The sequence below is a fragment of the Monodelphis domestica genome, chromosome 1, assembly GCF_027887165.1.
Source record: "Monodelphis domestica isolate mMonDom1 chromosome 1, mMonDom1.pri, whole genome shotgun sequence".
Taxonomy (NCBI): Eukaryota; Metazoa; Chordata; class Mammalia; order Didelphimorphia; family Didelphidae; genus Monodelphis; species Monodelphis domestica.
In genome coordinates this window covers 575275554-575303224 of record NC_077227.1, presented here as the reverse complement: position 1 = coordinate 575303224, position 27671 = coordinate 575275554, and the positions used below count along the sequence as shown (strand labels likewise).

Below are 27671 nucleotides of genomic sequence, written 5' to 3'. Positions count from 1 at the left end.
ACATAAGTATGAAGCAAGTTGACAATCTCCTCCTAAGAGAGATGTATAGACTGCCTTAGAAGTCTTTGCCTATAATGGAACATGTCCAAAGAGCATTTCATAGGATGATCTATGTAAATCTGCTCTTGGTCTAGTACATAGGTAAAACAAGGCTATGGGAAGAAGATCTGGCCATTTTAGATGAGTTTCAGCACAGATTTTTCCCCACCATAGTCTTGAGTTCCCTATTTACACATTCCACTTGACCTTAACTTTGTGGGTGATAAGGAACATGATATTTGGATGTTATTCCTAGATTCTCATAGACTCTTTTCAGGATATCCTGAGTGAAATAAGATTCCTTATCAGAGTCTATGGTAAGTGGTACTCCAAATATAGGAATAATTTCCTTAATCAACACTTTTACCACAAAGCTAGCTGTATTTGAATTTGATGGAAATGCTTCAGACCACTTAGTTCATCTGTCCACTATTACCAGACAAAGCTTGTATCTTCTAGATTTTGGCATGCTGATTTAATCAATTTGCAGACTCTCAAATGGACAATATGCTAAAGGTCTACCACCTAAACTTTTCTGTCTGAATGCCCCTTGGTTGAATTTTTGGCAAACAGAACAACTTGTATAGATCTAATTTGCTACAATACTTATTCCCAGTGCTACCCATTGCCCTTTTCAGAGTTTACTACAACTTGAGTACAAAAATGACCTTTTGTGTGGATGGTTTGACACAAATAAGTCTTTTAGTAACAGCAGTTTTCCAGTGTCTCCAACCCATATTCCATGTTCTTTCCTTGCTCCAAATTTCTCCTTTCACTTTTGAATTTCTGAGGCTACATAAGCTTTTTCTAGATCATCAGATTCAACACTTGACAAATTTATTACATACACTGGAGCATTCCTGGCAGCAAATTTTAGATTTATATCAGCTCTGTGATTTCCTTTAGAAACTGAATCTCTGACATAATTATGACTTCTACAATGGATCAACAGTAGTTGTTTAGGTTTTTGTATACCATCCAACAACTCAGTTATTATTTCTGCATAAGCAATTGGTCTTCCCAATGCAGTAATAAAAACCTTGTTGTTTCCAAATCTTCCCTGTAGCATGACATACAGAAAATGCATAATGAGAATCTGTATAAATATTTGTACTTCTACCCTCACCTAGTAGACATGTTTGCTTCAAAGCAACCAACTCTGTCCCTCGAGCACTAAGGTTACTAGGTAATGATCCATAGCACAGTGTTTCAAATTCTGTGACTACTGCAGCACCTGTAAATCTAATTCCATTACACAAATATGAAGATCCATCAGTAAATAACAATAAGTCTGGATTTTTGATTGGACTGTCTTTTAAATCCATCCTAGGAGTAGCAATTAGAGAAGAAAAAGAAATTGAGGGTATTAAAATAGGCAATGAGGAGACCAAGCTATCACTCTTTGCAGATAATATGATGGTCTACTTGAAGAATCCTAGAGAATCAACTAAAAAGCTATTAGAAATAATCAACAACTTTAGCAAACTTGCAGAATACAAAATAAGCCTACATAAGTCATCAGCATTTCTATATATTTCCAACACATCTCAGCAGCAAAAATTAGAAAGAGAAATTCCATTTAAAATCACCCTAGACAATATAAAATGCTTAGGAATCTATCTGCCAAGACAAACACAGAAATTATATGAACACAACTACAAAACATTCTTCACACAATTAAAACTAGATCTTAAACAATTGGAAAAACATTAATTGCTCATGGATAGGACAAACTAACATAATAAAAATGACAATCCTACCAAAACTAATTTACTTATTTAGTGCCATTCCCATTAAACTACCAAAAACTTTTTTACTAAATTAGGAAAAACCATAATAAAGTTCATTGGAAGAACAAAAGATCAAGGATATCCAGGGAAATAATGAAAAAAAAATATGAAGGAAGATGACCTTGCAGTACCAGATCCCAAACTGTAACTGACTTTTTGGCTCGCTAACCATTTTTTCTATATAAAATCTCTATTTCTAAGTCTTAAACCTCCTGAACTCAGCCAACTATTGTGATTTTTAGGAAAGGGGGGAGGAAGGTTATATACAAGGAGAGAATCATATATAAATAAAATGAATTTATTAACAAAGAAGAGAAAGGTAAGGGGAAGGGTTTGCATATGAATTATTCCAGTTATTAAACCCACTATCTAACTACACTAAACTAAATACCTAAGTTTCCTAAGGGTGAGTTCAACAGGGAACCAGATTTCTCACACACACACAGAGTCCTTGGTGGGTCAGGTACAGGAATCCAGTCCTCAGATGTCCCAGGAAAGAGAGGTTCCTCCAAGTTTCCACTATGTCTACCAGAGGATATGGAGAATTTCCTCTCACCCCTCTTTGATGGTATTCAAAGAGGCTACTTGCAAGCTGTCCAGGAGAGTCCAGGAGAGAGCAGATCTTCATCTTTCAGGCTTCACTTTCAGCTCCAGACTGACAGTTGGAAACCTGCTCCTTTCAACAACTTAGAATCCTGACCAAATGGCTCTTGGAACCCAGGCCTGTCAATCATACTCTTGCTACTTTTACCTTTCCTTGCTACACCAGACAGTCATAAGTACAATAGAGTTACTAATAAAAAGGTAGCTCAGGTTTGTACAATGGCTTTTGTCATCAGTAATATAAGAGAGGGGGCTGGACTAGTTAACCTCTGACTATAGTGTGCTAGAACTGGCTTATTGCAAGATTCTAAGTTTCAGTGTGAGCATTTATACATCAGAAATCAGCAAAGAATACAAATCAGAGCTTGATTTACTGTATTGCTGATTGTCAAGTCTTAAGAAAGTGATAAAGAAAATATTAATAATGCAAATTAAATTTAAAAGTATTCCAAGCATACTTTTTTTTCAGAGAGCTGGTCATTAGACTTTTACCAGTACACTGCTGCTTCTGAGATCCTTTTGGGCATCCCAGCTGTGAATTTATTAAATAATGTAAGCCTAAAATTCATCCCCATTTTAAAGATGGGGAGACAGAGGCTCAGAAAGACTATGTAACTAAAGGTTCCTGAGATGCTTCAGTCTAGCTCCTGCTAATGGGTAAGGTTGAATTTATGGTCTCTTGGAAATGTGGTAGTCATTTATAATGTGGCATTGGTGATGGTATGGTTGCCCCTGGGGGTGTGAGAGCATGCCCAGGGTCTTCAAATTCTGGATAAGAGTTCTGAGCAGCAGCACCTTCCAGAAACACCCTACTCAGGAGGCTGAAAGGAATGCAACAGAAAAGAAGTCATCAATTTGGGGGAAAGCTGTTGAATCCCTGCAAGGCAGAGCAGACACCCACAATATCAGACATAAATGAGAGTTAATAAAATGGGGAATATACATTGCCCATTTACATTTATTGCACATTAAAACTCCTAGCACACAAAAGATAATGACAGATGCAAATTGCAAGCACGGAACACTGCCAGTCTGTCAATGGGAAGTGGGCAAGGTGCCAGCTCCCCAGATTAAAACCAAACAAGGGGAAATGGAGGGAAAAAGGGAGTGGGGTATCTTAGAAACAGTATGAGGAAGGCAGAGAAGGTAGAGGTGGGTTCCCAAAGTCAGGGTGTATTCCAGTCTGACTGAAAAACATTCTCAGGTTTCAAGGATCAACAAAGAGATCCAAATTGGCCCAGAATGAGGCAGGGTTCAGGGAAGAGTGAGACAGCCCCAGGTAAGGCTCAATTAGAGAAGGAGTGGCTTCATTTTGCCATGGTACTAGTAATGCTAGACTTTGAGTCAAGAGGCCCAGGTTCATATCCCACTTCAGACACTAACTATGTGACCATAGGCATGTCATTAACCTCTCTGAGCTTCAGCTTCCTTATCTGCAAAGTGGGAATACTTGTACTCACGCTACCTACTTCTCAAGGTTGTTGAGTGGAAATTACTTTGCAAGCCTTCAAAGGCTACATAAGTATGTTATTATTGGCTGTTCAGCTCATGATGGCCTACTTCTCTCAAGTTTGGCTTCTTTTTTTTTTTAAACTTGACCCTATAATTTTTTTTCATTCTCAACTTGATTCCTCTATTAAATAAAAGGCTCCTGAGGGAGGGACAAATATCCCTAACATCTTGTCTAGAATTTTGTTTTTAGGGTCCATCAAAAGGTATGGAAGGACTACAGTCTGTGCTTATGGAGGAAGTGCTAATTGCCCTGTCCTCTGTGCATGGTTTCTCATATTAGAATATAAATTCTTCTCTCCAGCAATTGAGTATGAATCCATTTATTCAGTTATGAAGGGACCATGTTGAATGTGAGCTGAATCTCAGGATTCCCTGTACAGACCTTTCCCATATCATCAAGAAGCAGGAGATAATCAAGAAATTGATTAGGCAGAAACAGGCTCAGATTCAGGTGTTTTGGGGATTAGCTCCTTCATGAAAGGAGAGTGTCTCTGACACCTGTAAAACGGTCTGGAAGCTCTGTGGAAGGAGAGGAGGAAGGAGCTCAAGGACCCTGACCAGCTCTATATAACCCTAAAAAATCTGTTGGTTCAGATCAAGACCCACCCCAGTGCCTGACCCTTTAATGGACCCTTTTAAAAAAAGAGAGGCTCTTGATTATCATCAGGTCCTCTGCTTCCCCATAGACCTGAAGATCTGGGGGATTCACTGACAAGTATGGAGATCAGCACAGTACTCCCCACCCTTCCCCCTCACTATGGAAACTCATCTTATTACTTTTAAATAAAGTATTAATTTCCCCCTGAGGAAAAATAAAAAACAACAAACCAAAAAACACCAAGGCAAACAAAGTTAAGTGACTTGTTCAGGGTCAAAGTAAATAATATTTAGAGCATAAAGGAGGGAAAAAAGAGAAAGAAAAGGACAACTAGAGAGCATCTAGCTGCTTTTAAACCAATCAAATGACCTGGCCAAGTTAAAAATTAATGCTACTCTACTCCAGAACTAGAGCACTGCCAGAATTCATAGTTATAATTGTGGCACCACCATCAATGATATCTAAAAAGACTATAAATAATAAAATGGATACCTCAAAATTAGACATAGGCAAACAGTTTAAATTTCACAACAGTAAAGAAAATTAAGTCTTCAAACCCTAGGCCAGCAAATATGACTTTGCTTCCTTGCAAAATTGAGAATTATTAAAAGGTTAGTGGTGGTTATAAGAAATTAGCACAGGGTCTTCAAAAATTGGTCATGTCAGAAGACAGGTAGGTAACTCAGTAGATTAAGAACTAGTCCTAAATACAGGAGGTCCTGGATTCAAATTTGACGTCAGAAACTTCCTAGTTTTGTGACCCTGGATAAGTCACTTAAACCTCATTGCCTAGCCCTTCCTGCTCTTTTGTCTTGGAACTAATGCACAATATCGATTCTAAGACAGAAGGTAAGTGTTTAAAAATACAGGCCAAAAGAATACATCAAAAGACATCATCCAGTGGAGTCAAATTAGTCCCTCTTTGAGTATGAAGGACAACAACTATCATTAATCTATCTATCCATCCACCCATCCATCCGTTCATCCATCTACCCATCCAGCCATCTGCACATATACATATATACATATATCTCTGAACTTTGGAGTTGTAACACCTCTGTTAAGAGTTGTATAGCATAAGTAGCATAAGTCATCATCAGTTCAATGTAGTTGTGGTCATTATTACATTATTACATTGATCAGAGTTCTTAAGATTTTCCAGGTTATTTTTCTTTACTATCTATTGTTTCTGTATAAATTGTTCCAATTCTCTTCAATCTGCATTAATTTATACAGTTCTTCTCAATTTATCCAAATTTATGTTTTTCATTATTTCTTATTCCATTATACTCATAAACTGTAGCTTGCTCAACTATTCTCCAATTGTAATAAATATATTGTACATATGGATCTTTGCTTTCTTTGGCCTCTTTAGGGATATAAACTTAATAGTTTCATCTCTGGGAATGCATGATTTAATGACTCATTGGGCCTAGTTCCAAATTGTTTTCCAAAAATCTAGACCAATTACTCCACCAATCATATACCAGTATGAAATTTTCAAAATTTAAATTCTCTAATTCATAATGATTTGGAGCATTCTTCCATACAATTGTTGATCACTTGAATTTCTTCTTTTGAAAATAGCCTGTAGATATACTTTGACAACTAGAGGAAGAACGTTCTTAAATAACCAGTTTCCTAGAGTAGTTTGGAAAGAGAAATATAGGGTAGTTTCCCAAAAATCTATGCTTGGCTCTGTGAAAATTAACATTTTTATCTATAGCTTAGGTGAAAATTTTATTGGTGGCTTGTCATGTTTATCAAATGTTCAGATAACACAAAGCTGGGAAGGATAGGTAAGAATCTAGATGTCAGAATCAGGATCCAAAAAAATCTCAACAGGCTAGGATGTAGGATTGAATCTAGGAAGATGAAATTTCAGAGGGATAAATATAAAATCTCTCACTTCAAAAAGAGCAACTTGACAAGTACAAGATGGGAGAGATGTGCCTAGATAATTTTTCTTTAAAAAAAAAATCTGTTGTAAATAAACAGTGATCCTGCACTGGTCACATAAAATTCTTATACCAAGGAGAAAAGGGACAAATTTAAGCACTTTACTGTGGCAACCATTTTGATTCAACGAAACCTTGCAGAAATAGTAATAGTCACTTTATCTATTTACTAAAGCCCATTGCCATGATATTATCTCCTTATTGAAAGGGATAAAAACCTTGTCCTGTGTCAAGGATAGGTTGGAGTTAATGAGAGGTAAGAGAAATCCAAATTCTGTCAGTCCCCTTTTGGGACTCTACAGAGCCAGCCTTCCCTTTGAAACTCTTCAAGGCCAGTCCCCTTTGAGTACTCATCAAGAATTAAATCTTCTTCAGGACTATTTAAACAGTGGGTTGCTTTGGGTTTTTCTGGATTCCTGATGGAAGAGGTTAACCCTTCACCAAGTTTTTGAAGGAAAGAAAAAAACAAAAACAACTTTGGGAAGACATAAGAGCAACCAGAAATCTCCATAGTCCCTTTTCCCAAATACCTACAATAGAAAGTTTGGGGAGTTTCAAGAACACTCCTTTCTGGTTGAGCTAAGTTGTCTCACAATGTGAGAAATGTTTCACTTTATACTGTCTGGTATATATTCTCCTATGTATACCTACGCTGATTTGTTTTGCTATGATGTGGATACTGGACTTCTCTATTTATTATGTGTGTTCATTATGGAACTGGTATTAGAAGGGAAAGGTGACAAATGTTGGCTATAAAACTTAAGGTCCCCTTTCCCCATCATTGTTTTATTTTGTTACCCTTTATAATTCTTTGCATTTAATAACATTATTCTGAGAACAGGGTCATTATTTTGATACATAGACCTCACCAGACTGCCAAAAGAATTAATGAAATATAAAAACTAATAACCTTTGATCTACTTATATGTAGAAAAGCAGAAGGGTGCTTGCTTAAGAATAAGTAAAATTTGTAAATATGGGTAAATGCAAAAAATTTTTAATAGAGAATATAATTTGAATTCATCTGATGATCTCTAAATGTCAGAAAAAATGTTGGAAAAGTTAATAATCTGAAATGCCGAGCATGCAAATTAAAAAACTAGAAAGTGAACAAATTAAAAACCCTCAGATGAAGACTAAATTAGAGATCCTAAAAATCAAAGGAGAGATTAATAAAATTGAAAGTCAAAGAACTATTGATTTAATAAATAAGACTAGAAGCTGGTACTTTGAAAAAACAAATAAAATTGACAAAGTACTAGTCAGTCAAATTAAAAAAAGGAAAGAAAAAAAACAAATTGACAGTATCCAAGATGAAAAGGGAGACCTCACCTCTAATGAAGAGGAAATCAAGGCAATCATTAAAAACTACTATGCCCAATTATATGGCAAAAATATGGCAATCTAAGTGATATGGATGAATACTTACAAAAATATAAATTGCCTAGACTAAAAGAAGAAGAAATAAATTACCTAAACAACCCCATATCAGAAAAAGAAATTGAACAAGCCATCAAAGAACTCCCTAAGAAAAAATCCCCAGGTCCAGATGGATTCACAAATGAATTCTATCAAACATTCAAAGAACAGCTAACCCCAATACTATACAAACTATTTGACAGAATAAGCCAAGAAGGAGTTCTACCAAATTCTTTTTACGACACAAACATGGTACTGATCCCAAAGCCAGGTAGGTCAAAAATAGAGAAAGAAAACTATAAGCCAATCTCCTTAATGAATATAGATGTAAAAATCTTAAATAGGATACTAGCAAAAAGACTCCAGCAAGTCATCACAAGGGTTATTGACTATGACCAGGTAGGATTCACACCAGGAATGCAAGAATGGTTGAATATTAGGAAAACCATCCACATAATTGATCATATTAACAAGCAAACCAACAAAAATAACATGATTATCTCAATAGATGCATAAAAGGCCTTTGACAAAATATAACACCCATTCCTATTGAAAACACTAGAAAGTATAGGAATAGAAGGGCCTTTCCTAAAAATAATAAACAGTATATACCTAAAACCATCAGCAAACATCATCTGCAATGGGGAAAAACTCAAAGCCTTCCCAATAAGATCAGGAGTCAAACAAGGATGCCCATTATCACCTTTATTATTTAATATTGTACTAGAAACACTAGCCATAGCAATTAGAGAAGAAAAAGAAATTGAAGGTATTAAAATTGGCAATGAGGAGACCAAGTTGTCACTCTTTGCGGATGATATGATGATTTACTTAAAGAATCCTAGAGAATCAACCAAAAAGCTAGTCAAAATAATCAACAACTTTAGCAAAGTTGCAGGATACAAAATAAACCTGCATAAGTCATCAGCATTTCTATATATCTCCAAACCAGTTCAGCAGCAAGAATTAGAAAGAGAAATTCCATTTAAAGTCACCCAAGACAATATAAAATACTTAGGAATCTATCTGCCAAAACAAACACAGAAACTATATGAACACAACTACAAAACACTCTCCACACAATTAAAACTAGATCTAAACAATTGGGAAAACATTGATTGCTCATGGGTGGGACAAGCTAACATAATAAAAATGACCATCCTACCCAAACTTATATATCTATTTAGTGCCATACCCATTGAACTTCCAAAAAACTTTTTTACTGAATTAGAGAAAATCATAACAAAGTTCATTTGGAAGAACAAAGGATCAAGGATATCCAGGGAAATCATGAAAAAAAATACAAAGGAAGGTGGCCTTGCAGTCCCAGATCTCAAACTATATTACAAAGCAGTGGTCATCAAAACAATTTGGTACTGGCTAAGAGACAGAAAGGAGGATCAGTGGAATAGACTTGGCGTAAATGACCTCAGCAAGACAGTCTATGACAAACCCAAAGACCCCAGCTTTTGGGACAAAAATCCACTATTTGATAAAAACTGCTGGGAAAATTGGAAGACAGTGTGGGAGAGATTAGGTTTGGATCAACACCTCACACCCTACACCAAGATAAACTCAGAATGGGTGAATGACTTGAATATAAAGAAGGAAACTATAAGTTAATTAGATGAACACAGAATAGTATACATGTCAGACCTTTGGGAAGGGAAAGATTTTAAAACCAAGCAAGACATAGAAAGAGTCACAAAATGTAAAATAAATAATTTTGACTACATTAAATTCAAAAGTTTCTGTACAAACAAAATCAACGTAACTAAAATTAGAAGGGAGGCAACAAATTGGTAAACAATCTTCATAACAAAAACCTCTGACAAAGGTCTAATTACTCAAACTTATAAAGAGTTAAACCAGTTGTACAAAAAATCAAGCCATTCTCCAATTGAAAAATGGGCAAGGGACATGAATAGGCAGTTTTCAGTTAAAGAAATCAAAACTATTAATAAGCACATGAAAAAAAATGTTTTAAATCTCTTATAATCAGAGAGATGCAAATCAAAACAACTCTGAGGTATCACTTCACACCTAGCAGATTGGCCAACATGACAGCAAAGGAAAGTAATGAATGCTGGAGGGAATGTGGCAAAGTGGAAACACTAATTCATTGCTGGTGGAGTTGTGAATTGATCCAACCATTCTGGAGGGCAATTTGGAACTATGCCCAAAGGGCGATAAGAGACTGTCTGCCCTTTGATCCAGCCATAGCACTGCTGGGTTTGCACCCCAAAAAGATAATAAGGAAAAAGACTTGTATAAGAATATTCATAGCTGCACTCTTTGTGGTGGCAAAAAATTGGAAAATGAGGGGATGCCCTTCAATTGGAGAATGGCTGAACAAATTGTGGTATATGTTGGTGATGGAATACTATTGTGCTAAAAGGAATAATAAAGTGGAGGAATTCCATGGAGACTGGAACAACCTCCAGGAAATGATGCAGAGTGAAAGGAGCAGAACCAGGAGAACATTGTACACAGAGACTGACACATTGTGGTACAAGAGAACGTAATGGACTTCTCCAGTAATGGCTTTACAATGTCCCTGAACAACCTGCAGTGATCTACGGAAAAAAAAAAAAAACTGTCTTCAAGCAGAGGACAAACTGAGGGAGTAAAAACACCAAGGAAAAGCAACTACTTGACTACAGAGGATGAGGGGACATGATCGAGGAGAGATGCTAAATGAGCGCCCTAATGCAAATACCAACAACAAGGAAATGGGTTCAGAGCAAGGACACATGCGATACCCAGACGAATCGTGGGTCGGCTAGGGAAGGGGTTAGGGGGGTTAGGGGGAGGAAAAGAAAATGATCTATTTCCAATGAACAATGTATGAAAATGACCAAATAAAATAATGTTTTAAAAATTAAAAAATAATAATAATAATAATCTGAAATGCCAGAGAAATAGTCTTTTGTTAAAGCTTAAGGAAGGTTTCCAAAATATTTTCTTTATTTTTTTTTAATTTCTTAGATTCTCCAGGATATCAAGGCAATTTTCCCTGATGATTTCTCATAATATGATGTCCAGGCTCTTTTTTTTTTTTTCATCATGGCTTGCAGATATTCCAATGAATTCTCAGATTATTTCTCCTGTATCTTTTTTCCAGGTCATTTCCTTTCACACTTTCCTTTGAGGTTTCCTCTTTCCTTTTTGGCATTGCTGTCCTCTTCTGAGTTCATAGTTGGATCTTCTCTGTCATTAAAGTAACTTTCTGCAGTCAGGGTTTTTCTTTGACTTTTGTTCATTTTTCTAGTTATTTTTTTCCATTCTCTTATCTATCTGTTGGGGTTCTTCTCTGCTCTGTAGAGGGGGTAGGGTACTGGCATTCCAGTTTCCACAGAGGCTGTGTTCCCTGGACTACTATTTCTTCTTACCCCAGGAATATATGTTTCTCCTGCTTTCCTTTTTCTGAGACAATGTATGTCCGGGGGGGGGGGGGGGGGGTGCCACGGTGGTTCAGGTGAGGAGAGCATCCTTTACTCTACCATCTTAGTTCCTAGCATGTCTGTGAAATTTCTCTTTCTGATATATCCACCTTATTTCCTATTTTCCCCATTCCTTTATACATTTAAAAAAAAAACTCTTGCCTTCTGTCTTAGTATCAGTTCTAACACAGAAGAGTGGCAAGGACTAGACAATTAGAGTTAAGTGCTCAGGATCACATAGCTAGGAAGAGTCTGAGGTTAGATTTGAATGCAGGTGCTCCCAACTCCAAGCCTGGTGGTTTATCCTCCTTTATACCTATTTAATTGGCTTTTCTATGTATGTACCCAGAATTTATATTCCCTCCATATTCCCTCTTTTATTCAGAAAAGTATAGTTCATGTTAATTCATGGAAGAAGATGATGGAATATTAAATGTGGGGAAGACCTAGTAATTTACTTTGGCTAGAACACATCTGATGTGTCCTGGACAATTCTAGCTTCCATCCCTACTCAAATCACTCCCCTGACTCCAAAAATATTTGTTTTGTATCCCCCCATTAGACTGTCTGCTCTTGAGAATGGGAGTCTTCCTGTTTTATTGTACTGTTATCCCCAACTCTTAGCCCAGGCCTTGCTGCATAGTAAATGCTTAGTAAATGCTTTTCATTCATTCATACCAGTGACAATAGATCCTTGAAATATTCAAGTAAGTATTTATGATAAATGAAACATGATAAATTAATAAAAGAGGTACAAACCAAGCACTACTGGAAACCCAGGAAAGAAAAACTGTCTTGGGCCCTTAGAAAGTATTGGTGATTAACTGACTCATTCATTAATTTTGAAACTTTTTAGAAGACCCTTCCATAAGGGCTAATGGGAAGGAGATGAAATCTTTGGTAGGAGGACATAAATTTGTATCTCAGCTCTTATATTTGAATCCCAGCTCTCAGTGAACTAGGGAAATCTCTAGTTATTTATCTGTAAAATGAGAAGATTCAAGTGTGTGAGAATTTATTTTTCATATACTGTATTAATTCCTACATCAGGGCTCCAGATACGAAAGGCCCTAATCGATTCCTGTATATTAGAGAAAATTGATGTGCCAGAGTTTTGAATTACAAACACCATCCAGTCTACTGTTTCTTGCATTTTCTTTGTCCTTAGGAATCCCAATGAGTGTATTCCCTTTTAACAGAATTTGGTTAATTGAAGATTGAGACAAGGATTCTCTTCCTGCCTAGGAAAGATCCATCACATAGAGATGGGGAGGGGTGGATAGTTTGATGGACCAATTCCTAATTAGCTATTTACCAATTAGGGATGTCTTGGTTTGTTAAAGGAAGGGACTAAATAATAACCTAAAAATCTATTTATAGAGATATAAGGGGAGTTTGGGGTCTTTGGTCATTGGAGAGAGCCTCTGACCTATCTCTTTATTAGTTGTAATGCTAGCCTAATCAATAAATTGACATCCTAACCCAAAATCAGTCTTTTGAAATAATCTGAATCTTAAGAAATGGATTATCTTTAAAGTTTTTTATTAATCCATAATCTATGATATGTAGTTTTAAATCTGCAAGGGACCTAATAGGTAAATTACTACAACTCCTTCATTTTACAGATGAGGAAATCAAAGCCATAAAAGGTTGAAATAGCCTTGCCAAGTCAGGTAGTGAACAGCAAAGCCAGCATTTAAACCCCAAATCATCTGATTCTATATTCATCATCATGCCACGTTCTCTCCTCCATCCCCAACCCATGATCTCTTACTCCTGGAGAGATCTATACTAAAGTCTGTTCCCTAGAGAAATTCAACTTTCCCATCAGAATGAAGCCTGCGTTAGACCCAAAAATCACTTCCTGGTACCTGGAGAGAGATGTCCAAGCAAATGTCAGAAAGTCACTTAAAGCTGTTCCTCAGGAATCTGAACTTTTAGCTGCCACCCACCCCACTACCCCATGTTCCCATCTTCTCCATAGCCACTGCTACTGTCTCCCTAGAGTGAGGGGAATGAAAAGCCTCAAACTGCATACATTTTGTCCACCTTTGCTCTCTCTTTTTCAGTTTTCCTGGGGAGGGAGGATGCATTTGTTCTGGTGGTAACAAGGTGAACTGTGTTATCTATAATACCCAGCCCAGTCGGACCCTGCTTTACTGCCCTGCTGTTCCTTTTTCCATAGCATAAGCATCTGTTGGATTCTTCTCTCCCCATCTCAGGCAGAGTTCTTAGATTTCTAGCTGGCTTCAGCACAGCTGGGAGCAGAGAGGCTGAATCACTTCCACAAGTGAAGGAGACAAAAGATTGGATTGGGATTAAGAGAGAGACAGTGATTGACTGACTCATCAATTTAGAGATTTCTTTAAAGGAGACCCTTCCTCAAGGGGCAAGATGGTGTAAGAGGAAGGGCATCCCTAGGGTCCACTCTTTGCCCTTGGACCACTAACCATGCCCTAAACCTCCTGGAGAATCATCCAACAGACTCTTTGCTGAGACTTCATAAATGTATTCATTCACTCATCCATTCATTCCCTCCTAGATTATTGTTGTTTTTCTTCCTCCTTTTCAAAAGCCAAGAAGATGCTGCAGCAGCCAAGAATGAAAGTGTTTGTCTTAATTTTGCCCTCTCCCCTAGAACTGCTGCAGAAAATGGCCCAGCCCTTTCGTCTGCTGCTTGTGGTGGCAAAGATAAACAGGCCATCAGTGCAGAGCTGAAAAGAAATATAGAAAAGGGGATGGGAGCAGTTTAATTACTTTGAATGGCTTTTTGTGTTCCATGTGATTGCTTCCTATGATACAGTAGTTTCTCATTCTCCATACAAGCTCCTGGTTCCTATTCATAAGAATAAGATTGAAGCTGGGAATTGGCTTTCTAGAGCCAGAGAGGGAAGAAATAGAGAGAGTGTGTGTCTGTGTGTGTTTTTGTACAAGTGTGTGAATGTGTGTGTGCATATGGTGAGGGGAAAGAGAAAAGAAGGGAGAGAGAGAAAAGGAGGGGGGAAGGTCAGGGAGAGAGGAAGGAAGGGAGAGGAGGAGAGAGGGGGAGAGAGGGAGAAAGAGAAAGAATCTATTGTGTAAATTTGGGCAGAGGTGGGAGGAAATAAAATCAATTTAATTCATAGAAATTCATTAGAGATGATCATCTTAGATGTTATCTACTCCAAACTTATTATTTTGAAGACCTGAATACTAAAGTGATGGGTCATAAGCTCTTAAGCAAACAGGGACACAAAATCATCTAGTCTAACTCTCATTTTACAGGAAACGAAATTAAGACACAGAACTTGAAGTGCCCAAGTCACAAAGTGGCAAAGCTAGGATTGAACTCATAGCATCTGATTCTAAATCTAGTTCTACCTTTGAAAGGAAACCTTCCATGACATAGTGAGCAGAATTCTGAGCTTAGAGTCTGGAAGCTGAGGGTTTCAAATCCTCCCTTTGACCATAGGCACATCCCTTAAACTCTGAACTTCAATTTTTTCATCCATAAAATACAAATGATTATCTGGAGTAGTTACCTCATCATATTATTTTAAAGATCAGTGAAACTTTGTAAAGTATTTTAGAATGTATTTATACATTTAGAGTGTAATTATCATTTATCTCTGTTACATGGTCTGATCTAATAATTCAACAAATATTTATGAAGATATATTCAAGGTGCTATGTGTCAGGGTTTTTTTTTTTCAATTCAATATACTTTCCATTTCAACCCAATTCAATAATATTGAGTATGCCTTGTGCAATCTTATTATCATAATGTCAGCTTCATTCCTGGCTTTATTTTGCATATATTTTATATGTGGTTAGTTTGTATACATAGTCATAGGAGGGTGTGCTGTATAAGTTGTCTCCCCTGTAGGATGTAAATTCTTTGAGAGAAGGAATTATTTCATTTTCATCTTTATGGTTCCAGTTCCTAGCACATGGTAGACACTCATTGTTTGATGATTGACTGTATGGTTCTTCTTTCCTCTTCCCCAGTGGAATGAGCTTGTCCATTTAGGGATAGTTTAATCAAGTCGCAACAGAAGAGCTGGATGACTTCCATCAAAACCAAGATCTGCTGATCATTGCTATTGTCTCTTCCCAAAGAGAAAAAGAGTGGAGGGGGTGGGGGAGAGGCAAGGGACTCTAGATTGTAAGGACAAGGCGAATTACTTTCAAGAAACATCCAATGTTGATCTGGAAATCATGAGACCTGAATTCTAATCCTGGTTTAGGCACTGATTCTCTGTATGACTTTACATGTATCACTTCCCCCATCACATCTTTCTCCCTAAACTCTCTTTCCCCTTATATAAAATGAAAAGCTTGGGAAATGGTGTTGAGAACTGAAATCACAATAACACATTCCAGACATGGTATGACAAGAACAAAGAACATAATTCTGTTATGAAAATACTACTATCATATCAGTAAGCTGAGTAAGGTTTATGCATTTATGCTTAATCTGCTCTGTTTCAAAAGAATGGAAATTCCTTGATGGCAAAGAAATGATCATCTTTGTATCTTCAATGCCTAGCACCAACAAGCAAGGTGTAGCATAGGTTTTTAATAAATGTTGGTTGATTGATTGATAGCACCTAAAAAGCCCCTCAAGACCTGCATTATAGCTTTTCCCCCATATCAAGGGAATAGAACTTTGAATGCATTAGGAGCTCTGATTGTTTAAAGAAACTCTTTAAATTCTTAACTTCTGTGGTTCCAGCTTACCCTCTTAAGATTTATTTAATATTATTCTCCTTCCTTTACTCTGTGCTATGGCTAAATGTCCCCACTTGCTATTCTAAGACGTGGCCTCTATGGGCTGTACCCCATGTCTGGAATGTACTTCCTCTCTTGCTCTCCTGCTAGGGAAAAGTAAAAAATGTACTAGTATTGCTTTTATCCTCTAACTGAATGTAAGCTACTGGAGAACAGGACTGATTTTTCCCCTTTCTGTCTTTGTAACCAGATTACCTAGCACTATTCCACATAGAGAATATTGCTTATTTATACGCTAATAATATATTCTATGTAATAAAAAATTACATATAATATATATTACTACTAATAATATATAAGCTAATAAATGCTTATTTAATTAGGCTACATTGAATAGAATTTCAAGGTTTCGGGGGGGTAAACCAAAGCATGAATCAAGTTTTCAATATTCCTGACACATGTTGATCATCAGATTTCTGCATGAAGATTTCCAGTAAGGGGAAATTCATAAGAACACAAGAGAACTCTGAGCAGGCAGCCCATTTGGCATTAGGGCAGTTCTAATGGTAAAGTAGAAATTTCTCCAGTCTAGATACAAAGATATGGTACTTACTCTACTACTAACTACTCCTGTGATGATCTTCAGCAAATCATCTTGCATCTATGGATCAGTGGATAGAGTCAACCCAAGATGGAAGATCCTGGGTTCAAATCTAGCCTCAGACACTTCCTAGCTATGTAATCCTGGCCAAGTCACTTATCTTCAATGGCTTAACCCTTACTGCTCCTCTGCCTTTGAACCAATATGAGTTCTTAAACAGAAAGTAAGTGTTAAAAAATTATCTCATACTGGAATGACCTCCAGGAATTGATACAGAGTGAAAGAAGTGGAACCAAAAGAATCTTATACACAGAGACTGATACTCTGTGGTACAATCAAAAGTAATGGACTTCTATACTAGCAGCAATGCAATGATCCAGAACAATTCTGAGAGACTTATGAGAAAGAAGCTATTCACATCCAGAGAAAGATCTGTGGGAGTAGAAGCAAAAAAGAAAAACAACTGCTTCATCACATAGGTCAATGGGGACATAATTGGGGATATAGACTCTAAACGATCACCCTAGAGAAAATATCAATAATATGGAAATAGGTCTTGATCAATGACACATGTAAAACCCAGTGGAATTGTGCTTCGGCTACAGGGAGGGGCTGGGGGAGGGAAAGAACATGAATCATGTAACCATGGGAAAATATTCTAACTTAATTAAATAAAATTTTCAAAAATATCATCTCATATCTGGAACTCATTTTCCTCATCTAAAAAATGGAGATGATAATGCTAACCTAGTCTATCTTATGAGTTTACCCTATGAATTGAACAAGTTTTTTTAAAGCCTGGGAATTATAGTTTGTTGTTATGTCTGTTGTTGGTGTTCATTTGTGTCCAACTGTTTGTGATCCCATTTGGGATTTTCTTGTCAAATATACCAGAGTGGGTTGCCGTTTCCTTCTCCATCTTATTTTACAGATGAGGAAACTGAGGCAAAAAGAGTTAAATGATTTGCCTAGGATCATACAGCTAATAAATATCTAAGGCAAGACTTGAACTTATTAAGATCCCAGTGATGGCAAATCTTTTAGAGGCTGAGCGCCCAAACTGTAAACTACATGGAGACAAGGAGGGGAACAGTCCAGCCCCATATCCCTCTGTAAGGAAGTAAGGCAAACTCTGTGCTGGGTTTACATGTGCCCACAGACCAGGCTCTGAGAGCCCCCCCTGCCACATGATATAGGCACGTTACCACAGATTCACCAACACAGGACTATACTATTTAGTGCTTCATAGAAACCACAGAAGAGTAGTATAAATGCATTTGTAGTAAAAACTGAGGTAAAAATCTGGTCTTTTCTACTAATTAGTTATATGACCTGAAACAAACCTCTTAACCCCTGTAAGTCTGTTTCCTCGTTTCTAAAATGAGAGATCTGATGCAGAGTATAATTACAAAAGTGTTTTACATTAATACAATTTTAAATAATCGTTTTCCTGCATTTCTGCGATCCATATTCCTCCTCTCCTTCCCACCACTTCCTTCTCACCAAGACAACAGAAAACATGATATAGTTTATACATGTGTTATTATACAATACTTTTTTACTACTCTCATTGGTCTTTATAATCTCTACCTTGGAATCATTGTTCTCATTTACAATCACATTATCTTTATCCAATTTACATTCTTCACTATTTTCCATCATTTCACAATCATTAGAATTTTCCACTAATTTTACATTACAATATTCTTTTTCCTCACAATTATTCATACTAATTACATTATTCCTTGTTTCAATCACATTATTTATAAATTCATTAACCGTATCTCCATTTTCCCTTGATACTTCAAAAACTTTAGAAATCTGGGTACACCTTCATAATGAACATGCCCCTTTGTTCTCATCACCCTTATGCCCACTTCACTACTTGACTGTATTTGAGTCTTGCTCCTATTTTTACCCACTCTTGCATAGTGTTCAAATCAGTTGCTTGAGCTCTGACAGCAAGCATTTTGGCAATTGTTTACATTATTTCTCCTTTGATAATTATTATTCCAATTATTATTACTTCAATTATTATAATTATTCTATCTATTTTGTCCACCATTCCTATTTAGTTGTCTGGAAAATTGTCCCCTGAACCTACATTCCCTGACAAAATGTCCAAAATATAAGAAACACTTCTGGGGTTCAGATCTCCTTTCTCTAGGCTTATATTGGTTGCATAGATCTTAGAGCTTCCACTGCCTTTATTTCCTTTATTTTGCTATCTCTTGCTTTATTTTCTGCATCCCTCAATTACTTTTTTAAATCCTATATTATTGTATCCCTTTCTTCATATTTATCATCATTGTCTATACACAAATACGTTGCCGTTTTCCTTAATTCTTCTAGTCCCATCTCTTTCCAATCAGGGCAATTATTTCTAAAGAATAATTTAATCTTAGGGCATGCATTTTTTATAAATATCCTCTTAATGTGTGTAATTTTGTCTTCTTCTAACACATCCAGGCCTAAGACTATTTCAGCAACTTCTGTGATTCTCTCAAGGAAATTTGTAGGTGTCTCATTTAATTTCTGTTTAATATTCTCAAATTTAGACCAAGCATTAGGTCTTTTAGTATGTCTCTTCATCACACCCATAATTGGCCTTCTGGCTTTTTTCATCATTTCATAATCACAAGATAAATTCATATCCACACCTTGAAAATTTCATGGCTATGGGGGTCAATAATGGATCATTCCTTGTTTCTTCTATGAACTTGTTTCTTTCCCTTTTTGTTAATAATTCCTTCATTATAAATAAAAATCACCATAATCTGGGTCAAAGATATCTATTGCCCTTTGAAATGCTCTTACTACCTTATTAGGTTCTTCTGAATAGGACCGGGTCCTATGTCTAATCGTTTCCAAATCTTCAGGTGTAAATAATTTGTGAGTTTTGATTTTATATATCTCATCTTGGGTCACAACAGGGATATCTCTTTTAGGGAACAATGATGCTTGATTTTTATTGCATTCTGCCTCTTCCCTTTTCAATCTAGACAATTTCTTAATTTTCCCATCATTATTTTCCTTATTAACCTCATTATCTTTTAAATCATTCACAATATCATTGGTTAAAATCATCCTCTCTTTCATACATAACTCCATTGCATCTATTTTTTCTTTCATAATCATAATCATTTGTTTCATCTCAAAATCCTTTGTTATCTATAGCACAATTATTCCCAATCTATGGCCAACACCAAAAAACACAAATTTACATTTATACAATACAAACAAACATATACAAATCAAAGGCACATAGGCTAATACAGATCTTATAGTTAATGTCATCACCGGTTCCATTCACTCATATTCTAAAAGCATATAGCAACACTGGGAAAATAGTTTAAAAATTCCATAAGAGATGAATAGGAAATGGTCCCATAGAAAATCAATACACCATTTGCCATGTCCCTTGACATGATATTAACAGTGCATATGAAGTTACTATATGATGTGTTGTATTATTGTCCACTTCAATTAATATTAATAAACACCAAAGAACAGAACAACAAAAAATCAATTAAAATATCAACCAAAAAAATGGCTTCCTAACACATGTGCTAGTGGCCTTTAACTTTTAAATCCCCTTCAGAGTCCAGCAAGAATCAGAGAGTTCCATGTCAGTCAGAGCAAGCACCCTGGAAGCAACCAAGTGCTGAAGAGTGACAATGAAATGGAAATCTCCCTGTTTTACCCTGGCCAAAGTCAAATTTTTGTAGGTTAGTAACTATTGACTCACCAACTGTTATGGGGAGGGTTAAAAGGAAGGGTTAAACAAGATATAGATAGATATAGATATAGATGTAGATGTAGATGTAGATATAGAGATAGAGATAGAGATAAAGATAAAGATATAGATGATATAGATATAGATGATATAGATATAGATAGATATAGATAGATATAGATATAGATATAGATATAGATATAGATGATATAGATATAGATATAGATATATAAAAGTTTATTTACCTAAAGAGAGAAAGGAATGGAAGGGAATCAGGGAATACCTTACTTCTAACCCCACCACAGATATTAAAACCCTAAACTTTCTAAATTATCTTAACCTAACTAATTAAAAGAATAATTAAAGTTAGTGAGGGATTTTTAGGGGCAAAAACAACAGGGGTCCAAAGAAATTTCACAACCAAGAGTCCTTCTTTGATTCAGACAGCAGTCTCAGGATGAAGAGTCCTCACAGGATTCAGGAGGGGTAATCTCTCACTCAACTACTCCTTCAAGATGGTCCAATTTCCTGGCAGCTCCAAAGTCTTTTCCCTTCAAAAAGAGACACCTCCACTCCCTCTGTCTTCTTCTAGGAAGGCAACAGTCAGTTCCCAACTGTCAGTCCCCAACTGCCTCTCTGCTTCTCAGTGCTTTAGAATGTTGATCCAGTCCTTGCTCTGTGGAATCTTGGTTTGTAGCATCCCATGCTATCAGCCTTCCTTATTATGCCCTGCTAGAAATCCCTTACTACACATGTTCACCATGTTGTACAAGAAGACACATATAATTTATACTAGAGAAAAATTCACAGAGGACATAAAGTAAAGAATGGTATGCTTCAATCTGCATTCAGACTATATCAATTCCTTCTCTGACAGTGGATATCCCTCTTTGTCAGAAATCCCTTGGCATTGTCCTGGATCTTTGTACTGCTCACTGAGTTCTAATAGTTGCTAATCATACATTATTGTTGTTACTATGTACACTATGTTCTGGTTTTGCTCACTTCACTTTGCATTACTTCATAATGTCTTTCCAGGTTTTCCTGTGATCATCTCATTTATCATCTCTTATGGCATTATAGTATTCCATTAGTCTTGTGTACCACAACTTGTTCAGCCATCCCTCAATTAATAGACTTCCCTTCAGTTTCCAGGTCTTTGTTGCTACAAAAAGAGCTGCTATAAATATTTTGTACAATTAAGTCCTTTTCCCCTTCAAGTAGGTCCCCTTTTCCCACTTTGATCTCTTTGGGATACAGACCTAGTAGTGGTATTACTGGCAAAGCATTCCTTTCAGTATCCACACTCTAACAATGCTTTCTACATGTGGAGATAAATGGCTGTCAAGACCATCAGTGCTGGAGCCTTACCCACTGCTGATCTGTGCAGGCATCTGACTTGATCTGGAGGAATGATTCACTAACTGATGAAAACTCTTTCACTCTGATTGATCCTCTCTACTTCTCTCCCCTAGATTTGTGCCCACTTACTTGTACTTACTCTGTCCCAGTATGTTTTTATTGCTTTCTCCCCCATGTATACCAGGAGGAGGCAAGGAGGGCTATTGGCTTCTGACAGACACATAGGAGCTGTCAACCATCCAGGTATCCACATAGAGAAGAGTTTCAGCTATCCATCATAAAGGCAGTACTATGAGCTACAGAGAGAAGATATGCAATTTAGATTCAAATCATCCTTTTAATTTCATCAAGTTCCACATAAATACCTCAGTCCTCAAACTAACATGACTTTCCTGGGTCAAAGATGCACCTCCCACATCCCTCCACCTTTTCCTTGAGTATTATATGTTGTTTCCAGTTGGATAGCCTCAGATTCACATCTCTATCATATCTAAGGAGGTATTCCTTCTACCATACAGATTGCAGCCTGTATTATGTAAGAGATCACATAAAACCACAGACCACATAGTTGGAAAGGATTCAAAGTCCAAGGCTTGCCTAGAGGAAAATTCCTTCTACATCATACACAACAAGGAGGTGATTGACCTTTGCTGGATGGAAGAAGACCTCCAGGCTTCAAGCAAACCCATTCCATTTTTCACATAGATTAAATTATTAGGAATTATATTTTCCTTGTATTCTATATCTATGATCCTCCTTATAGCACAAGTATACTAAAGAAAGGCAGAACCAATCTTCTGCTGCTATAACGAATCCTTAAAAAGGTATGAAAATACAAGCTATTTTCTAGAAAACAGTCCACATGGCAAATGGGTAAGAGCTGCTATAGCTGTAAAAAAATCTTCACCTAATATGCAACATAGTGATAAACCTCTCTAAACTTAAGATGGTGCTCAGATAATAGATATATGGTCTATTTCTGAGCCCACGCTCAAAGTCTGAGTCCTCTAGAATTGAGATTCTTAACCTGAGATTCATAAATTTTTTTAGTATTTTAATAACTATTTCAAAATAATTGGTTTCCTTTGTAATCCTATATATGTTAAAGACATTCTTTTGAGAAGAGGTCCATTGGCTTTAACAGATAGCCAAAAAGATCTACAATAAAAAAGGTAAAGAACTCCTGGGTTTTTTTGTTTTGTTTTAATAACTATTTCAAAATAATTTATTTCCTTTGTAATCCTATATATTTAAAGACATTCTTTTGAGAAGAGGTCCACAGGCTTTAACAGATAGACAAAGAGATCTATGATACAAAAAAAGTAAAAGAACCCCTGGTCAACCACCTCCAGATGCAGAGGTGACGGACTTAGTGTACAGATTGAGACATACTATTTTTATGGTAATAAATTACCTCTATATTTTATTTTAATATTTTTAAATATTTGTCCATGAATACATGATTCATGTTGTCTCTCTCATCTTCCCTCCCCCTCTCCCAGAGTTGACAAGCAATTCCAATGGGTTATACATGTATTATCACTCAGAACCTATTTCTATGTTATTCATTTTTATAATAGAGTAATCTTTTAAACTCAAAACCCAAATCACATACCCATAAAAAGTTGATAAATCATGTGTTTTCTTCTGTATTTCTTTTTCAACTGTTCTTTCTCAAGATGTGGATAGCATTCTTTCTCATGAGTCCCTCGGAATTGGCCTGGATCACTGTATTCCTACTAATAGCAAAGTCAATTACATTTGATCATCCCACAATGTTTCACACAAAGTACTGTGTATAATTTTCTCCTGGTTCTGCTCATTTTACTCTGTATCAGTTCATGTAGGTTTTTCCAATTCTTATAGAAATTAAAGAGTTCATTATTCCTTTTAGTATTCCATTACCATAATATACCACAGTTTGTTCAGTCATTTCCCAATTAAGGTACAACCCCTCATTTTCCACTTTTTTATCACTAACAAAAAGTTCAGCCCGAAATATTTTTGTACAAACAGGACCATCTCCATATTTTTATCTCCTTGGGGTACAAACCTATCAGTGGTATTGCTGGTTCAAAGGGCATGCATTCTTTTAAAGCCCTTTGGGCAAAATTCCAAATAGGCATACTATTTTTTGACATGCCAGTGTAGAAATCTGTTTTGCTTGACTATATGTATTTGAAACAGGTTTTGGTTTTCTTGCTTTCTCAGTGGGGTAGGATTGTATGAAAGGGAGATATGGGAAAGAAAGAATATGGACTTTAAAATAAAATAAAATTGAATTTTTTCATGTAAAAATTTTCAAGCTAAATTTTTTTCTTTAAATAATCCCTGGTTTAGAGTTTGGTGCTCAGCATTCATCTAGTCCACTGAAATAGCCATCAAAAATCAAAGGATTCTTCTTTGTAATGATGATATGTTGAAGAAGAACTTTAGAAATAAGATCATAAAAATCTTTGGATTTTAACAACACACAGGCATCTTCAGTTCTCATTTTATTGAAGCAGAAACTGAGCACAGAGAGATGACATGATCCACCCTAAATAACACAGGTGGTTACCAGCATAACCAGATCTACTGACTTCCAATTCCAGTGTTCTTTTCACTCTATAACATTTATTCCAGTGTTCCCAAATACTTTAACAAGATCTTTGGTTTTGCCTGTGTGTGTCCTCCTTTTCAAGTCTTGGTCAGTGGTCTTTATGAATTGCAGCAACTGAAAGGATTAATTGCCTGGGAGCCAAAGTTCTGGTGATGAGCTAACTTCCCAGCTGAAATGGTCCTCAGCTGACAAGAGGCACTGTCCATGGCAAGGCCCATTTTTAAAGACTTTCCAGGTGGATTAGGTCTTCCAGGACTTGCAACAGCATTGGCTTCAAGAGCCTAAGTATACATTTATGCCACACTAAGTCATCTCTGAAAGACTTTAGTGAAGAAAACTACTAAAATGGGAAGAAAACTACTCATCCCTGATCTTTTGAGCCCAACTCCAAAATGTTCCATGCATAAAAACATTCAGAAACCAATCATTGATATAAAACATGTTAATGGATGTTCTGCCTAGGTAAGGACGTTAGAAATGGGCCCTGAGTGCATTTACTTTTCTTCCTGCATTTGTAATCAGCCTGTCATTTCATTATCTGCATTCTGTGTTGGATGTTTGGGATCATTAAGCAAAACCTAGCTATCACTGCATATTACTCCGTACGTTTGCTCTAATAAGCTTTTGTAAATAAACCCAAAGAGATGAAGAAGGCCAGTGTCTGATTACAAGCAACCAATTTGGTCTCATTATGTTCTTATAAGGAGAAAAAGTAAATATAATCTTTATAAATCATACAGCTATAACAGTGATGCCGGGAAAAATTCATTAGTTAGGATAATAAGAATGAAGACCATTTAAATGTGCGTAACAGTTTGGTTTATGAAGCTGTTAAGTACTATTTCACCCATTATAAACTTTTACAAAACTCAAAGATGTAATCAGGCAGGGGAAATCATATATTCTGACATGATTCCCTGGGGTTTCAGCTTAATAAGTCTCTATTAAAATAATAATAAAAGACTAATATTCATTTCAGACCTTTCATCTAAAGTTCCCTATGTGGCATAAAATATTAACTAACTTTCCTGGATTGTCCAGAGCATAAATAATTATGATATAACCTATTTTGCAGAATAGAAGACTGAGATCAAGAAAAGGGAAAGTATCAAAGAAAGGTGATGCCACAAAGTTAGAAACTCAATTTGAAAATAATCCCTAAGTTTACAGTCTATGAAAGTCCAGGGAGGTGAGGAGAGAAATTTGGCAAATTTAGATTTAGAGTAAGAGGAACTGGGTTTGGATTAGTATTCTTTCAGTTCCAAGATGTATGACTTTAGACAATTCATTTCTCCTTGCTAGGCTTGGGTTCTTTGTGAAACAAAGGAGTTGAACTAAATAATATTTATAGTCCCTCTCAACTCAAAATCCTTTGATGTACACACATATGAATGCATTTAAATATACATTGAACAATGTGAGCAAGCCACTGTGCTGGTCAGCTAGGGAAACAAAGTCCAAAACAATCTTACCTTTAAGGAGCTCAGATTTATGTCTCACTCTCATTTCCTCATCTGGAAGATAAGAATGCTGGTATAAATGATCTTTAAATTTTTTCCTAGTGAAGTGACCAGTTAATCGATCCCAAGGATGAAACAAGACCAACAATGTAACACACAGGAAGGAGTTTATTAAACAAACTGTAGTTTGGACTCAGCACTCTAAAAATGGCTGGGCCCTGAGTCTGGGGCTTGCAGGCTTTTTATACACTTTTGTGGTAGAGGGAGTGCACAGGAATTCCTGGGGTGGAGGGAGTGAACAGAAACTCCTGGAGTTAGGGTCATTATGGCTCCTGACATATGGCAGGAGGGGGAGTGACAGGAACTCCTGGGGTTAGGCGTAAGGGAGGGGAAAGAAAGGGTTTGGGAGATGGTTCTTCACTAGGATCCTATGATAATGGTGTAAATCATACCTTCCCCACACCTCACTGCTCCTAGTCTGCCTGCCAGTGCATTATTCTCCCACCTGGACTGGATCTGTCAGCTTTGGATGAAATCGGATTTCTTGGCTGACAAAAAGAAAGAAGAAGAGAAAATTAATTGACTCCTCTCCCATTTTCCTTTCCACATTTCACTCATGTTCCTATCCTACCTGTCACATCATTGCCAAATCATTCAAACCAACTGAATATTTGGTCCAGGTTTAATATCTTCTTGATCCAATATAATGGCATCTGCTCTAGTCTTACTTCCAATGATTCTTGTCATCCACAAAATGGGAAACTATGGAGTGAAATGGTAGGGAGTAAAAGTAGCACAGGGAGGGAAAAGGATCCAGTTCTGGACCATTTCTGGCTGGAGTCCACTTGCAAAGGGAATCTAACTGACTCTAGAACAATCAAGGGTCCTTGCCCTTTTCCCAGGGTTTTCCCCCATCATTCTTTCAAAATTTTTCTTAATCTCTAACCCTTGGTTCAAGAGCTAGAATTTCAGAGCCTCAAGTTTCTTGATGCCCAAATCTGTTTCACTTCCTGAGTGAGAAATAGTATCAGATTGTAGATTATTTGTCTTCTCTCTTATTGTTACAGTAATTTGGGCTTGGTAGCCATTCCGTATTTTCCTTCTTTGACCCATAATAATCACTCTAGTTCTCACTATGGAATTTTCTGAAGGCATTTGACTACAAGAAAAATGAGGACTCTAAGAATTAATATAAATTTGGTTCTAGTCATTGACAGAGAATCTGTAGAATTCTATGCTCAGATTACCTCCTGAATCATCTTAACCAAGGCCTTGAGATGGGAGGTCCTAGGTTCAAATCTGAATTTAGACATTTCCTAGCTGTGAGACCCTGGGCAAGTCACTTAACCCCCTTTGCCTGGTCCTTAAACAAAACCCAAAAACAAAATAGCATCTTTGCCTTGAGACTTCTTCTTCCCCATCCTAATCCCCATTCGGGTCTCTAAAACAAGCTTATTGGTATCATTTGCCTTCTTAGGCTCACAATCAACCAGGCAGTTTACCTTCTGACCAAACGGTGATAGACTTTTGCACTGTCAGATACCGTCAATATGAGAGGTGGCATAGTGTAATAGAAAGAACACTGGACTTGTAGTCAGGAAGACCTGGGTTTGAATCACACTTCAGAAATTCATTAGCTGTGGGAACCTATGCAATGCACTTAACTCCTCCAGGTCTCACCTCTCTCTTCTTTAAAATAAAGGGATTTAGGAATATGTGATCTCTACATCTTTTCCAGTTCTAAATCTCTGGTTCCATGACCCCATCCTACTTTCCATCTAGCCTCCAAATCACCACCATTGCAAGGGTCAATACTTCACATTATCAAAGGTACTGAG

The 27671-nt window shown here is 36.7% G+C and overlaps 1 long non-coding RNA gene across 1 annotated transcript in view; it reads right to left on the bottom strand.

Moving 5' to 3' along the window:
• LOC103100470 (uncharacterized) overlaps positions 1 to 26462 on the bottom strand; it is a 53695-nt gene extending 27233 nt beyond the window's left edge. The window contains exons 1-4 of the long non-coding RNA XR_008915543.1: positions 26286 to 26462; positions 25846 to 25887; positions 23387 to 23507; positions 21911 to 22067 (exon numbers count right to left, since the gene is read on the bottom strand). This is a non-coding gene — a long non-coding RNA (uncharacterized LOC103100470). The remainder of the gene's footprint in view (positions 1 to 21910; positions 22068 to 23386; positions 23508 to 25845; positions 25888 to 26285) is intronic.
• Positions 26463 to 27671: the final 1209 nt, after the last annotated feature.